Genomic DNA, 15,881 nt, shown 5'->3' on the forward strand with positions numbered 1-15,881 from the left:
TAAATATTTTATATTATCCAAAAAAAAAACTAAAAATTTCAAGTTTATTTTTAAAATTCCCTTATAAAATCATTATTCACTTTAGATAGATCACTGTGTCTTTAAATCCTGGCTTTGTTTGTAGAGTGTTCCAAATATGATTGAGAAAACTTAGTTTTATAAAAACATCACAATCTAGCCACTTAGGCCATGCCATTAATTGGTCTACAATGCTATTTTGGGAATTTTTATAGGGATTATTTTAATAAAATCAATGTTGCTGCCTATATTTAATACTGGTGAAATCACAAGTATGATTAAGCCATTGCATATATATTTTGATTTCTATTCTGCCCTATTTGAAACCAACCCCCAAGGTAAAACAGGAAAAGAGATAAGATTCAAGTGTGACAATTGCACGAATAATAAGTTAAATTGAGTTTTGTGGACAAAATAGCTACTGTCACTAAATTAATTATTGTGTTCTGAAGTTTTTCAGAGAAGAAAGCTTATAATCAAGGTATATTTTGGCTATCTATGTTACACCTTCCCATGACCAATTTTTGTGAAAAGAGGAGAAAAGACTTTGCTGGATACCCTCATTTCCTGTCAACTCACTGTAAATGTCTTAAAATATGGAATCTAGCATATATATTCTGTTCAAAATATGCCTTTTTGAGTAGCTGAACCTTTTGGTCTTCAAGCTCAATGTTCTTATGTTGGTCCTGATCTTTCTTAACCTTTCTAGAATGTAACTCCCATCTTCGGCCTGATCCTCTTTCCACATGTGGCCATCCCTCCAACTCCTCTGTCCTTTATCCTTTTTGGCTCTCAGTATTCTCCCTCCCAGGGCAATCCTATGGTATTGCTCTTCTCCTCACCCTTCCAAAACTCCACTCCCTGGTTTTCAGCAGCCTCCTAAGATATCTCCACCAGTGCTCCCTCCAGTATTGCAGATGTCCAAATATGTCCTGAGCTGGACTCACTGCTACAAAAGGACTGCTTTGAAGAATGAGCCATATTATCAAGATCGATGTAAAAGTGAGCAATGCAAAGATCGTAGAAGTTAAAAAAAAAAAAAAAAAAAAAAAAAAAACAACAACAACAACTACAGGACAAAAGAAAAAGGCCTTTTTATGTGAAAAACATCTGAACTTTTGGTGAACTCCAACCTTAACAGGCTAATGGTGAAGAGGTACTTGTTGAAACCTTAACGCAGTGTTAGGAAGGTCACTGATCAAGGGCTATAACAATATTAATGAACTTTCAGATCCTAACATTGCTTAGAGTATTTTGTACATTTCTGTGCCACAATTTTAAGAACCATATCAACAAAATACCAGAATGTTGAAGAATATGAAAGTTATAACATTTAAGCAACAGTTGATAAAAGACAATCCTAGGGATTTCAGACTTAATCTGAGCTCTTCCTGTAATAGAGTGGGAACAGAGGCCAAGAAACCTTAGGTGAGCTGGGCAAGGAGCCACAATCCTGCTGGTGGAACTGCAATAGAACCACATCCTTGAATTGCCAGTCCAAAACCCAATCTCACTGGTGCAGAGCGAAAACATGCCTTTGAAAAATTGTGTCTGTTCTTTAGTTTAAAAATATGGAAATTACTGTTGTTTGCCTTAAGGGAAAGAAAAACATAAGAGATCAGAAGAAATGAGATATAAGATTAAGCCATGAAATGCAGATAAATCATGCATACTCTCTTTCAAGAAAGTTCCCATCTCTTCTGCAGTTTATATCACAAAGTAATTTTATTAAGGTTTTATGGAAAGGTCACTATTGCATTTCTGTAATATTAAAATCTATCTTAGCATACAGAAATCCCTCATGAGCCTGAAATATTAGTTCAAGACTAAGTTTATTAAGGTTTTGGCATGACTCAATATTAACTTTCTCCAAATATTACAACCACTTTCAAATCAGATAAGCAGTGGGATATAAAACTGTGGCTCATAAAAATAAAATCAGGAAAATGGAATCATTGCTTATTAGTTCTTAGAGATTAACTTTATATTTTAAAATTGTGAGGGAGCTTATCAAAACAGTTCATTCTGTATTGGTACTTTCATTTCACAAAAGAATCAGACAGAAACATGGTTAAGGTCTTTGTAGCATATATCAAAGTAAACTGATATTTTAAGACAAATTCAGTTCAAGTACCAGTAATAACTTTAGTTATCTTCATAATCCCTTCTGTTTTCCTAATACTTTCATCCATGAGTTGAGTGATGATTAAACAGAGAAATGCCTGGTATGTCAGTGCTTGAGTCAGCTGGGTCTGATATCTTAGGTTTTCTAACTCATATATTCCAGAAAAGGTATAAAGTTTATCTGACAGAATCAGATAGCAGACACCTGTTACTTGGCAATGTGTGAATTTATTGTCATGATTTTTTTTTAAATAAAATGTTCACTGTTAACAAACATGCTGAAAAATTATGATGCTCCCTGGTGAGGAAAAAACAAACAAAAAAAACCACTACCTGAAATTCACAGAGCATCCACTATCTCAAAAGATCACGCATAAATATGGTATTCTTTGACCCACAGATTAGAGACCTAGCAAGAGATTGAAGAAGTTGTTTGGCTCACAGCCAGGTGTCCAGGAAGGTGACCATGGAAATCTTTCTGGTTATTTGACCATACAGATCCTAGGGGATGGAAAGTCTATATAAAGATACTGATGGCTCTTCAAAATTCCCTCCTACCAGATCTCAGGTCTCTTTCCTTCATTTAGTTCTCTGTAGACGTCAGCAGTTGATTAGAATCCTCTATCCATGAGGTCATGACTCAGAATGACCTCACTGGTATGATCTTAAAATACTGTGAATCCCACTGTATGTTGTGGTTATGTTTGAACCTAGATGTAGTACCTCAAGATACATTCTTAGTTCTCTGCAGAGTACTATGTCACATTCTTAAGCTTAAGTAATTGGCCACACAACTGGCATTTTCTCTCTTGGCCTCATGGAATAAAACACTGGTCCTGAGACAAAAGGCTTTAGGTCTGAAGAAATAGATGTAAACACTGAAGCAAAACCGGAAGCCAGAGAGCCTTCCCTAATTATTACCTTCCAAACCTAAATCTGTCTCTTCCACTATACCCATAACCACCTCCTCATATGATAAATACAAACTTTGGCAAAACTTTTACAAAGAAGTATGTAGGTTTGTGGGTGGAGATATATCCCAAATGTGTTAATTATATTTTAGCCTATTTGATTGTTGATAAACTACCTAATTGTAGGCATCTATGTCCAAGAATTTAAAAGTAGATGGAAAAAACCCTAAAACTCCTAACCTCCAGGCTAATTTCAAATACCCACCAACACACACACTTACACAAGATATCTTACATTTTCATGAGACACATGAATTCCTTTTAATGGCAAAGTGTGAAAAGAACCAATTTTAAGACCTGTTTCAACCAATAACTATGAAGCCGAAAGAGAATCTCACAAACTATATTTCAAGGAGTTTCCCCATCTGAAAACAGAGATGCCTATAATGTCACTTTGCTGGAGGCTCCCAAGATAAAAGAGATGATGCCTACACATTTATGGCATTGTTCTATTTCACAACAGACATGGACACTATTTTCACTGCTGTACAGTATTCTAACCCCTGCAAGTAAACACTGGCATTGACCCCTGGTCTGGCTGTTCACTTGCTACCTGGAGCCATATTTACTCTGGTCTTTAGTTTACCAGACAGTAGAATGTTCCATCAAGCTTTTCTAGAATCTAAAACATCTTTTTTGCTTATTTTGTTTATGGCCCCAAAGCATGCATTTGTTGATCATGTATTTTCAAAATTTTCTCCAGCAGAACTGTTTACCGGGTCACACAGAGTAACAAATATATCCTCTGTAATGTTTATTTACTTTCCTGAGAAAGAAGAACCTCAGGAAGCTGTTCTATAATGCAGTAATAAATAAGCATGTACTCAAGCATATCAATTTATTATAAAAGAGGGCCCCTAAGTGGGTTTCTAGATTTCCTATGAATTCTAGTATTAGAACTATACTATGCTAAAAAGAACTTAGTAAGTCAGGCTTTATTTAGTAAATCAGGCTTTATTTACTAAAGGCCACAGAAAGTAAAAATGATAATTCAATTTTTTCTTTGACTAAACAATGCACACCACAGCCCAGTATTAGTCACATGAAACCAATAAGTTGGCTCTAATCAACTTATCTTGAAAATAAACAAATGTGTTCATAACAAAGCTGGTTTGCCCTGGTTAAAATAATGCCATTAGAAACTGACTATAATTACATTTTTAAAATTCTAAAAATTTCTTTTTTTTTTTTTGAGGCGGAGTCTCGCTTCTGTCACTTCAGGCTGGAGTGCAGTGGTCGGAGCTCAGCTCACTGCAAGCTCCACCTCCCAGGTTTACGCCATTCTCCTGCCTCAGCCTCCTGAGTAGCTGGGAATACAGGCCCGCCACCTCAGCCTCCTCAAGGATTTTTGTATTTTTTAGTAGAGACGGGTTTTCACCTGTTAGCCAGGATGGTCTTGATCTCCTGACCTGGATCTGCCCGCCTCCCAAAGTGCTGGGATTACAGGCTTGAGCCACCGCGCCCGGCCAAAATGCTAAAGATTTCTAAATTGTTTACATTTATTACAATATGTTACTTTTGTAACAAATTTTTAAAAAATATTCCTAGCACACTTACACAGAAAGTTCCTTGTTTTTTTGACGGTTTTCTTTGCAGAAAATGAGTTTGTAAAAATAACATATCTTCATGCAGCATGTTTTATCATGCTGAAAGTGAATGTTCTCCCTTCCCTTCAGCATCCTCCCATTTATAGTCCTGTAACATCAAGGCCATTGTAACTTAAATAACTGCTTTTTCATTTACAACATATAATGAGTTGGGTTTTATTGAAACAACTTAAGCAGAGCTCTAGACCTGGTTTAACAACGAATCTTTTTGAGAACCTAAATTATAATAAAGCACTACATAAATATGGAACATGTTTTTTAAAGGATTATATCTGGTAAAATGGCAAGAATTACCAGCAAATGCTATATAGTCTATTTATCTTTGATCTATTTATCTATTTCCTGTGGAAGAAGGTATTTCTATACATGTCATAGATACTGATGATTAGCAAACACAGAGTCAATCTTGGAAGCAGATTTTTCATAGGGTGGAACAAGGTGAGAAATTTATTTAATGTTGGAGGAGAGGGACAAAAAAGATCATACATTTCCCTCTCCTCCGTCTCTTTCTTCAAACCCATATAATTCTCTATATCTTTGGTTCTTTATCCTTTCTTCACAGGGCTCCTCATCTCCCTTGGAATACAAGCCAATCTATACAATACGCTGTATAAGACCTTATATAATTTAGCCTTATATCTCTCTGCATTCATCTCCTATTCCTTTCCCATGCTCACTTGACTCTAGCCACACGGACTTCCTCCTGTACCTCATAGAGGCCACTTGCAATTCTGCCTCAGGGCCTTTGCGGATACCATTACCTCAGTTTAGACCATTCTTCCCTAAATATCGGCATGGCTTACTCCCTAAATATCACCATATCTAAGATGCTTTCCGTGGCCACTCAGAGCAAAATGGCATCTCACCACCACCAGGATCTTTCTTCTTACCTCCTAGATGTTTCTACGTAACACACACCAACAATTTGATCTCTGATCCTTTATATATCTTGTTTGTGTTTTCCTCTACCAGAGTAGTGACTTATATATTTTGTTTTCTGCTGTGTTTCTGTCACATAAATATATGGGACACATAGTGGGTGCTCAATATAGAATTGTATAGAATGAATGAATGTGTCCCTCTTCTGACTTTTCTCAATGAAGGAATTAACAGAGGAATCCATACATGACAGTGGCCTTAAGTGTTGGTGACTCAGGGATAGAAAACAATTAAATGGAACATTAAAAAATATAATAGAAAGGGAATAAACTAGGACATTAGGGTTAAATATAGCCTCTTTTTTCTTTATCAAGGGATGATTTATTATTTCACTGTGTCCCTGCTAAGCTAGATACTATGTAGAATTCAATAGTGGATAAGACACAGACTCTATCCTAACAAACTCAAATCCAGCAGAGTAGGTAGACTATTCAACATAAGCAAAAAAATATTTTACAGGAATTTAGAACCAGGAGAGATGACCCCTGCCCAGGAGAGAAAAGGGTGGAAAGGCCTCCTGGAGAAAGCTTCTGAGCTAGGCCATAAAGGGTAAGAATCCTTATGTGAAATGCAACATGTAATGTTGAGACCATAAATGATCAGCAGCTAGACATCATCTTGCTTCTGAAACCTTAAAGTACTTCATAAAACCATCCCCCAAACACCACCTATTAGATCAGCCTTCAGTCACATAAGGGTTGAAGATGGAAATTCATGGTGTCTTTGAATATGGCTAACTCTGAAAGGCCTCAGTGGATTTTGTTAAGGGAAAATAAGTGAGACAGAACTCTGTCATGTGAGACAAATGTAATACATAATTGCATACAGGGCTTTATTTACTTACCATCCTCCTTTGCATGCAGCCTCAGTTGGGGGCAGGGGTAGAAGGAGGAGCAGGTATATGACTAGTTCAGACCAATGGCTTCTCCCTGAAGATGAAGTGTGGCCCTTCTCGGGGGATATATTCACCGCTCCTTCTCCAGGCATGGTAGACCATTGCCAAGCATGACCTGAAAGTGTTCCCCTCCCTTGATCACACTCCTTTGTAATATGACTACACAGCTTCTCCCATGAAGATATGAAGACTGTTGTTCCACATGGATATTGAATATGAGTTTTAGACATGCGACTTGCTTTGAAACAAATCAGAGGCATGAAAAGTACTTGTATGTTGGGGTTTTCCTTCTTGTTCTCTTTGAAACCCTGAGATTATCGTGTTTAAAAGGTTAAGAAAACCTATTGGAAGATAAGAGGCCACATAGAGAGAAGTCTCAGTCAATCCAGTCATCCCGGCTAAGGCCCCAGATATGTGAGTGAGGCTATCCTAGGTTATTCAACCTGAGCCAAGCCAGCCATGGCCAGAAAAACCACCCAACAAATACAGAGAAACAGAGAATTGTGAGAAATAACACATGTTTAAAAAAAATTCTACAAAATTTGAGGGTGGTTTGTTACACAACAAAAGCTAACCTATATACCTGCTAAAATAGGTTGAATCGGATGACAGATCTCTGTGGGTCTCTAGTGAGTAAGTGGGCACTGTGATTATGTTATATAAATGATATTATTTAAGAGTATTAAGGAGATACAGGGAAGAAGAGAGGAAATCCAAAAAAAGGTAGGGAGAGGAAGCAATTAGAAACTTGCAAAGCAGTCCAGAGTGTGAGTATGGGGGTATAATAAAATTAAAGTAAACCATCTGTGACTCTAAAGTACATAGAACTGTAACATCACTTTTCTGGATGACATTAGTTATTGTGAACACAAATATGTCAATCTTATTGTGAGCAACCTGACAGAGAAATGTTTATATCCTATTTTTCTCTGAATCTCTCCTACCTGCTTCTCTAAAGCCTATACCTAGAAGAGAGACTGGTACTATAACAGATGATTAGAGAATCTTTGATGAAGGAGTGAATAACTGAATGAGGAAAGGAATGCCTTGGTCACCATGCCCTGTGGTAACAAGGTTGTGTGTCCGCATTTTGTTCTATATCTCTTTTGATGCCAGGCTTTGCTTTCTCCCAAACTGTTCCTGTTTATAGCTCCTATTCTCTTCAGAGGAAGGAACAAGGGAAAGATTATGTGATACATAAGGATCAGTAGGCTCTGAGTGAGGGCAGCTGGATTTTATAATAGCATTTTATAGCAGGGTCTGTATACTAGCCATTTACAACATTTGGCTGTATTTTTCACTTCTGGATGTTTTACTTTTTGTTTAACTTGGACGGCTGATATTGTTAGTAAGCTGATATCTAGATAAATAAAGTAGTTATGGAATATTTATTGAAATTTTAGAGTGTGTTTAATTCTTCAGTGCAAATTTTTTTCAATTAAACTAAATAAGAAGGAACAATATCAGCCTTCTACAGACAATTTTCCAGGGAACCTAAAATATAACTCATTCCCAATTTAATTTTGCAAAATCGTTCAGCTCTACATTTCAAACTAAATAGAAACTAGCATTTTAAATATAAAACCTACATGTGTTAGAAGTTTTAGTAAACATTTTAATAAAATGTTATATGATAAACCTAAGAGTAAAACATTTTAGAATACAATTGTGTTTTTATATGTATTTTGCTTTACAGTTCAGTTGAATTACTTTGAAACTCTCTTAATCTGGAGTGTTTTCATTCCATCGTTTTAACCTAATATACAATGACTTATTTTAAATATTTTAATATGCCTAGCCTACAGACCTGGCTTGCAGTAAGAAAAATGTTGTTCCAAAATTTTATTTTACATGCATAATATCACTTGCTAATTAATAGATTACTAATAGTAACATTTTAAAATGATTAAATGACTTCTAATACTGCATTCTAAAATGTTCTTTCACATCGAATCTGTATAGAGACTTTATGTCACGGTGCTATTATTGTGTCTGTTTTGCAGATAGGGAAATTAAGCCCTCAAGCAATTAAATCACTTTCCAAAGTCACAAAGCTACTGAATGGTGAAGCCAATATTTGAATAAGGTAGCCTCATGACCGGGTTAGCATACTTAACTGTCAAGAAATTCTGCTCTCTCTCAAAAATTTAATAGAAAAGCTCTTTGAAAAAGTGAAGTTCCTAAGAAAGTTTGCAGCATGATTTAATATGGGAAACTAATTCCAGAGAAACTTTCAAAACAGCATTTATTACATAAAATGTGGTATACCTCTTTTTTTTTATTTTTTTGTTTTTTCGTTTTTTTGTTTTTTTTTTGAGCAGATGTTTCTTTGCCCTAAGCTAAGAGTCTCCTTCCTGTCTCCTTCCTTTGCTGAACTATAATACAAATATGCCTCCAGGCACTGTTATTATGAACACATGTTCAGCATACAGAACCACATTTCTGATACACTACCTTCTGCTGGGATTTACGCTGGATTTAATAGCTAGATTTACTTCAGCATGCTCAGTAAGGACTGTATCTCCCTCCAATTCAGTATTTCCTCACAGAGTGAAATTTCACAAAGAAAAGATGCGACCAAAGACAAGAACAGCTGATGCAAAGCAGGCTAGGTTCACAGTACACAATCAATAAGTCACAAACATAGGTGTTTGGCAACACTGAAAATTCAAGCAAGGCAGGCATTAGTTTTCTTACCATTTTTCTTCCTAAGGAGAATGCTTTCCTGTTTGGTAACTGCAACTAACAGGGGATGAGAAACCCAGTGAAATTAGGACAGAGACACCCACCTCCTTTTCTTCCCTTCCCTTCTCCCCTGCCGCTCCATCTTTCAGATTAAAGTGGAGAACACAATATCTTTGTCCTTTGATAGGTCTTCCTGCCTTCTCTTCCCAACTTGGAAATCCAATGTGAAGAACCAGTGTTTTGAACCTTTACCCACAATCAAAATTCCGCAGGAAATGGGAGGAGTATCAAAGGGCTTCGAAATTCAATGGATCTCCTTTCCAGAGGCCAGAAGGTCAGTGGCCCACTCAGATTAAACTTCTCAGGGAATATGACCTAAGTAGTTTATTAATCTTTATTCCTAGAAACCCCACAGCCCCTCTTCTAGTCAGAAGGCTGCTTTTTATGCAAGAGTCTTTTGGCTTCCAGCAACTGAACAAGTCAGTCCCCATCTTGGCTTATTATAGGTGCCTTGGCTTTACCATTTGTGAAATACAAAAGGGGTTGGCTGGCCAACAGCCAGTCTGTTCATAGCAATGGAAAACATGAAACACCCTAAACTCCAGCAATAGGGTGGGGTAAAGTCAACTATCACAAAGCCAAATGGCAAAACAGTACAAGGCCATTAAATGTGACGATTCCAAAGAGCTTTTCATAACATGGGTAGGTGCTGGTAGTATTATTTTAAATGAAAAGGTAGAATGCAATATATTATTTCAACTACTCAAAAAGAGGCACAGAAACAAAACACAAAAGACTTGAAGGAAAATATTCAAACGTTAGCCAGTGGTTTCATTGGGGTGAAGGTCAGCATTTTTTCCTTTTTCAACTTTTATGTACGTTCTAATTTTTAAAATATCTTACTTGGATTTAAAAAATAATCTTCAAGGGAGATTAAAATGATGATGAACTCTTTGGAAATAAGTCAATTATTGATACCTCTAAAATACCTTTCATATATCAAATTTCAGCTGAATTTCCTGCTAGTCACTCTTCTATTTTCCCTATTGTTCTCTCTGCCTAAAATGAATCTTCTATTCCCACCTATCTCCCCATCTTCCAATCCTGTCTGTCCTTTGATGTCTGGCTCAAATGTCACTTCACCCCTTGAAGTTTTCTCTAACTCTCTCTTCCTTTAAATCCCAAGTACTTTATACATACCTCTCCAAGGCAATGAACATTTCTATCTAGCACAATAATTACTTCAAGCTCATGTCTAAGTCTGAAAGAAGCTTCAGCTGCATGAGAAACTGAATTCAACTTTTATACTCTACATAATACCTTGCACATAGGAAGCATTCAATGAACTCACAGATAAAGGAATACACAAAAAGGAATACATTGGCAAGCAAACTGTTTAATTTTAGGTTTAACTTTGTAATCTGTCCTTAGAAATCTTCCTATTCTTTAACCAAATAACATACTCCAAATTTTTCCCACAGTTTTATAAAGTTATTAGTATCTTGCTTAACTGAGGCCATCCAACATACAACGTATCTGTCTTACCTAGATGTAACCACCCAAGAAAGGAAATACAGTGAAGTTTTTATTTAAAAACAAAAAAACAAAAAAAGTCAATGGGGAGCTCCATGAGGGCAGGACCTGTGAATCTTTCATTTTTGTGTTCTCCTGGAACATGGTAAGTTCTCAATGCACATTTGTTAAACAAGTGAAGAGAAATGGATGAGTGAATGAACAGGCATTATGTGAGTGAGACAACCTAACCTAGTCATGGCCTGTATGGACCATGTCCATTCTATGTGTCGGCTGCCATCAGATACTCACAGTGATTGCTAGTTTCCAGGACCCTGGAAGCCCAGCACTCATATCTGCTCCTTGTGAGATCCAGTGCAGCTCCCTCAAACTGTAAGCTGAAGGTTATGATATCCACCTGAAGAGTCTTTTTTAGGGTAATATCAGATGAAACTTATGCATAGGGCCCAGTGTCTAGTAAAGCATGCCATGAGTTGTCATGAGAGAGCTCGCTGGAGTAACCATGGGTAAATTAATAAGCAAACATTTTTGTTTAAACCTTTTTCTAAAATTTAATTTTGGAACTTTGTAAAGATATTTTCAGTGCTTCTCTTGAGCAGAAGTACCTGAAAGTGTAGATTAACTCAGTTCCTGGATGTCCTGTCTAAGCAATGTACACTCTTATATGCAATGCTGTTCTTATAAATCACATCTGGTCTGGAAACCATGCCAATAGAACATCAATACTAATTCTTTTCCAATTGGACTGCCATGAAATACAGCAGCATAAAAATGGCAAACTCCTGATTTACAGAGCATTTCAATTTGTAGTAGAAAGTTACTGACATGTATTAAAGTCTTGCAGTTCACAAGTCACCTCTCCCCTATCCTTCAAGTATTGATAAACAGCTGTAACTGGGAGAGCTGTGCAACTGGAATTCTGTTTGCTCTGAACTTAAGCAAGCTTCTGTTCTCTATGTTCATATCTCTAAGAAAGCAACATGAAAACATTCACTCTGGGTGGCTTGTGAGATTTAATTGAATAAAAATAGCATAAAGTTACCTTCTAAGGCAATGTTGTTGTGGCTGCACATGGTCTTATAACTAAAACCAAGGTACTAGTCCTAATTTGTTTATTCTAAGGGAAATCACAGACACGGGGCAAAATGATCAAGTGACCAAAACTTTCAAAAAACAGTTTTATTTTATTGTTTCAAAACAGGAGTGCCTAGTCTGTGTGCTCCTTGAGCTATGGGCTTCAGGCTGAATTCCTCCTAGATAGGAAAGCTGTCTATGGCCTTCTGTCACAGTACTTGGGTCCCCTCGGTCATTATGCCCCTTCTCTCCTCCCTTCCAGTGACTGAGCTCTAAAGCAAATCATCATCATGAGACTCACAAGGATACTGTTCTCACCAGAAGGAAGACCCTCCCTGACACTCATCAACTATTAAGACTCTAACCAGCAGTTGCCCTTTTGTAATTGTGGTGCAAGGTTAACAGCTGATAAACTGGTAATTAGACTACTGCAGGAAATCTGGCATTGGAGGTCAGATGGCTTGATGCTGTGCATCTTTAATCCGGCTTTGCCCTACCCATATGCCAAAGCAGGAAAACTGCATGGGCTGAGGCTAAGAACTCAGTATTCTTACATTTTCAGGGAAAGAAACAAAGCTGTTCTTTTTAGAAAATCAAATCATTATCCACAAATCAAAACAGCAAAGCTCTCTTTTCCTCTGTTTTGCTCAGGCCTGTTTGGCTTATCTATGGAAACAGTTCATGTTTTTCAAAAAAAAAAAAAATGGGCTGAGCAGTCTTTCAATATTTTGTTGCTAAGTAGTCCTTTCTAGGTTAAACATGTTTACTCTTTAAAAAGGCTGAAATTTTACTCCAGTGGTTAGACCCTGTAGCTAACATGCAGTGAATCCACTTCTCCCACACGTAAGGAAGATGACAGTCACACAGAGGCAGCAGGTGGAGAAGCTGGCTTCCAGGAACCTGGTTCAGGGCTTCCCAGACTTTACTGTGCATCCAGGTTACCTGGGGGCCCCGCTAAAATAATCAGTCTGATTCAGCACTTCTGGGGTAGGGACAGAAATTGCACATTTCTATTTCTTTTTCTTTTCCTTTTAGAGACAAAATCTTGCTCTGTCGCCTAGGCTGGAGTGCAGTGGTACAATCCTCACTCACTGCAGCCTGAAACTGGGTTCAAGCGATCCTCCCACCTCAGCCTCCCAAGTATGAAACTGCAGGTTTCTAACAAGCTCCCTGGTGATCTCAATGCTGCTGGACCATGGGCCATATTTTGAGTAGAGCAGAATAGCTGGGATTTGAATCTTCATTTCTGGAATTGCTTCTTATGAAAGGACTAGACTGCAGCCGTGAGCTAGAGGCAGGAATGACAAGTGTGGTATGGTGGGAAGAAAGAGCAGGGCCTAGGAATGGCACAGAACAAGGCTGGAGTTCTGGCTCTACCATTTAACAGCCACGTGACCTTGGACAAATCCCTGGATCTCAATTTGCTGCTTTGTAAAATGAAATAAGTAATCCCTCTCTCACAAAGCATGGAGAATAAAACATATAAAAATGTACCCAGAGGCTTGATTCTAATAGTGGCTTGTGACCTAATATTTCCTGGAAACTCAGTAAAATCCAGGTATTCCTCCCCGTCTGAGACTCACACCAGACTCCTCTTCTCAGGCCCGCAAACCTGAATCCTGGCTTATGAAATGTGATTGGAAGTAGTTGTATCGCATCTGGGCATGGTCCATAAAATCCTCCCAGGAACATCCCTTCCTCTTGGTGATTTGGTCCTTCTAACTACATCGACTCCAGGGTGAACTTGGAAGCTACATGCTAAAAATGACAGAGCTCTCATCAGCCTGGATTCCTGAATAAACAAAAACATGTGGCAGTCCCATCAACCCCTTCACCTGCCCAGTATTGTTAGATAAGCAAAGATAAATATTTGCAAGCCATTACATATTTGTGGTCCTCTTTGTTACAGCAGCTAGCCTACCTAGGTGACACATTTGCCATCCAATTCCTTTCCTCCTCACCTTCCCACTCCCTACTGTGCTCTCCCTTGAAACAGTTCCACATGCATCCTAAACTGCAGTGTATGATTAAAAGTATAAGCTCTGAAATCAGAACAACTAGGTCGAAATTCACCTCCAACCTTTCCTTGTACAGCACTGGACAAGTATGTTCAATAAGTTTCCTATGCTTACTTTTGTCATCTGTGGAAAAAGAAGGATCATATAATTGCATATCTTTTGAGAAGATCATGAGACAATGCATGTAATAGAGTTGGCACCTTACTTGGACAAAATAAGTACTCCATAAACAAGCAGCCATCACCAGCTCCCTGGTGATCTCAATGCTGCTGGTCCATGGGCCATATTTTGAGTAGAACAGAATTAGTTGGGATTTGAATCTTCATTTCTGGAATTGTTTCTTATCAAAAAACTAGACTGTGGCCGTGAGCTAGAGGCAGAAATGACATATGTGGTATGATAGGAAGAAAGAGCAGGGCCTGGGAATGGCACAGAACAAGGCTGGAGTTCTGGCTCTACCATTTAACAGCCACGTGACCTTGGGCAATCATAGGGTCCCATTTGATAATATGCCACTTGTTTCCTCCCACCAGGTAATGCTGTTTCATAAATGATATGGTTTGGCTGTGTCCCCACCCAAATATCAACTTGAATTGTATTTCCCAGAATTCCCACATGTTGTGGGAGGGACCCAATGGGAGGTAACTGAATCATGGGGGGTCAGTCTTTCCTGTGCTATTCTTGTGATACTGAATAAGTCTTGCAAGATCTGATGGGTTTATCAGGGGTTTACGCTTTTGCTTCTTCCTCATTCTCTCTTGCTGCTTCCATGTAAGAAGTGCCTTGTACCCTCCGCCATGATTGTGAGACCTCCCCATCCATGTGAAACTGTAAGTCAAATTAAACCCCCTTTTCTTCCCAGACTCGGGTATGTCTTTATCAGCAGCATGAAAATGGAAGAATACAATAAGAAATGTCATAAATCATTGTTCATGTGGTGGTTGAAACAGTATTTCCTACAATATGGTAAAATTCTAAAGAGTCTCTATTACATTCAAAGAGTTCCGAATTGGAAAGATTTTTTCAAGTATCTTAAGCATGGTTATATTTTTCTTACACTCGAATGACAATTACAAAACTAAAAGGGACAAAGAGGAAAGGGGCCAAATAATTAGTATAGATTTTAAAATTTTTAAATAAGGTAGGAATTTTACCACTTGAAAACCTTTACTGTACAGAAAAAGCAAGATTGTCAGATAACAAGGGATACTTGTATCTTTATCTGCTCTCTAGAACCATAGAGAAAACCTACCAGCAGATGGAAATTCTCAAGAGAAACAGTTTCTGAGGCTCAGAAACACAGCGTAGAGGCAAAGCACAAGGCATGGTTTTCCTAGGACAAAAGGTATTTTTCTCTTTAACCCTAAGGGTGATGTTTAAGGATAGAATTTGCCATTACAAAAATGCATTGTCCAAGGCTGATGGAAATAACTTTGCTGTTCCCAAACATGTGTTTACATATGCAAATAAAACAGGGTCAGAATCTGATAATTTGGGGGGTAAAAGTCATGTTCAGTCTTAATACCTAAGGAGTATGGTGCCCGTTAAGATACTGAAGACGAGCATAATTTCTCTCATCCTTCATTGCACTCTCTTTTTTATGGCAACTTAAAGGGATCAATATTGCAATTTTTAAGAGATGACATATAAGAAATTTTACTGAAAGCATTCGCCACCACAAGTAGTGTAAACTCAAGAAACTATAGCATTAGAAAGGAAAGTCAAGTGGGCCAGGAGTCCATAAAAAATCAGGTACATCTGTTTCGTTAACATTTAATGTGCCTTTTCCTTTCTAAAGAAAAATAAACTGTAAGAACAATGAAAAACTGGCCTGGAGCAGGAACTGTGGAATTCCATTTTTTTTTTCTTTAAAATACTCTAAATGTGACTCTTCCATCTAATTCTTCTCTCCTATCCAGTCAACAAGTTATGAAGTCCTGCTGGATTCTACTCCCTGGATCTCTCTGGCATCTGCCCCTGTCTTACCCTGACTCTAGGTTTTGTATTAATCCGTCCT

The 15,881-nt window shown here is 37.8% G+C and overlaps 1 protein-coding gene across 13 annotated transcripts in view; it reads right to left on the reverse strand.

The window, feature by feature from the left end:
* PLCB4 (phospholipase C beta 4) overlaps window positions 1-15,881 on the reverse strand; it is a 419,746-nt gene that overhangs the window by 200,754 nt on the left and 203,111 nt on the right. The window contains exon 1 of one of the 13 annotated variants that reach the window (XM_009216541.4): window positions 9,344-12,921. The exons of the other annotated variants lie outside the window; for them this stretch is intronic. The gene's annotated coding sequence lies outside the window, so the exon portion shown is untranslated. Of the gene's footprint in view, window positions 1-9,343; window positions 12,922-15,881 lie in introns of those variants that run through there. 13 annotated transcript variants of the gene reach the window in all.

This window comes from Papio anubis, chromosome 16, assembly GCF_008728515.1.
Source record: "Papio anubis isolate 15944 chromosome 16, Panubis1.0, whole genome shotgun sequence".
Lineage (NCBI taxonomy): Eukaryota > Metazoa > Chordata > Mammalia > Primates > Cercopithecidae > Papio > Papio anubis.